The sequence below is a fragment of the Daktulosphaira vitifoliae genome, unplaced genomic scaffold (assembly GCF_025091365.1).
Source record: "Daktulosphaira vitifoliae isolate Bord-2020 unplaced genomic scaffold, ASM2509136v1 Scaffold_836, whole genome shotgun sequence".
NCBI classification, from domain to species: Eukaryota; Metazoa; Arthropoda; class Insecta; order Hemiptera; family Phylloxeridae; genus Daktulosphaira; species Daktulosphaira vitifoliae.
Window position 1 is genome coordinate 2,458 of NW_026100399.1, and position 1,390 is coordinate 3,847.

At 24.5% G+C, this 1,390-nt stretch overlaps 1 long non-coding RNA gene across 2 annotated transcripts in view; it reads left to right on the top strand.

Moving 5' to 3' along the window:
• LOC126909670 (uncharacterized) overlaps positions 1-1,219 on the top strand; it is a 3,126-nt gene extending 1,907 nt beyond the window's left edge. For both annotated transcript variants that reach the window (XR_007705080.1, XR_007705081.1), the window contains exon 3: positions 951-1,219. This is a non-coding gene — a long non-coding RNA (uncharacterized LOC126909670). The remainder of the gene's footprint in view (positions 1-950) is intronic.
• The last annotated feature ends 171 nt before the right edge of the window (positions 1,220-1,390 follow it).

Consider the following 1,390-nt stretch of genomic DNA (forward strand, 5'->3'; position numbering starts at 1 on the left):
ATTTATGTGTAAACATGTTGTTTTTCTTAAATTTTAAGTTTTTTCTTACTTTCAACGTCATTTGATGATGTTTCACTTTTTCATCGACTTTCAAATTTATTCGACTCTCAAAGTCTATATATGTGTAAACATGTTGTTATTCTTAGATTTTAAATTTTTTTTTATTTAGAACGTAGATAAATGATGTTTCAATTTTTCGTCGACTTTCTAAGTGAATTTATGTTTAAACATGTTGTTTTTCTTAAATTTTAAGTTTTTTCTTACTTTCAACGTCATTTGATGATGTTTCACTTTTTCATCGACTTTCAAATTTATTCGACTTTCAAAGTCTATATATGTGTAAACATGTTGTTATTCTTAGATTTTAAATTTTTTCTTACTTAGAACGTAGATAAATGATGTTTCAATTTTTCGTCGACTTTCTAATTTTGTCGACTTTCTAAGTGAATTTATGTTTAAACATGTTGTTTTTCTTAAATGTTAAGTTTTTTCTTACTTTCAACTTCATTTGATGATTTTTCACTTTTTCATCGATTTTCTAATTTATTCAACATTCAAAGTCGATTTATGTGTAAACATGTTGTTTTTCATAAATTTTAAGTTATTTCTTACTTACAACGTCTATTGATGATGTTTCACTTTTTCATCGACTTTCAAATTTATTCGACTTTCAAAGTCTATATATGTGTAAACATGTTGTTATTCTTAGATTTTAAATTTTTTCTTACTTAGAACGTAGATAAATGATGTTTCAATTTTTCGTCGACTTTCTAATTTTGTCGACTTTCTAAGTGAATTTATGTTTAAACAATTTGATTTTCTTAAATTTTATTTTTTTTTTTTACTTAGAACGTCATTTGATGATGTTTCACTTTTTCATCGACTTTCAAATTTATTCGAATTTCAAAGTCTATTTATGTATAAACATGTTGTTTTTCTTAAATTTTAAGTTTTTTCTTACTTACAACGTCATTTGATGATGTTTCACTTTTTCGTCGACTTTCTAATTTTTTCGACTTCCAAAGTCTATTTATGTGTAAACATGTTGTTTTTCACAAATTTTAAGTTGTTTTTCATTCATATCTTTGTTTAATGATGTTTCACTTTTTCGTCGACTTTCTAATTTTTTCGACTTCCATTGTCTAATTATGTGTAAACAAGTTGTTTTTCATAAATTTTAAGTTTTTTCTTACTTACAACATCATTTGATGATGTTTGACTTATTCGTCGACTTCAAAATTTTTTCGACATCCAAAGTCTATTTATGTGTAAACATGTTGTTTTTCTTAGATTTGAAGTTGTTTTTCATTTATATCTTTGTTTAATGATGTTTCACTTTTTCGTCGACTTTCTAATTTTTTCGACTTCCAAAGTCTATTTATGTGTAAAC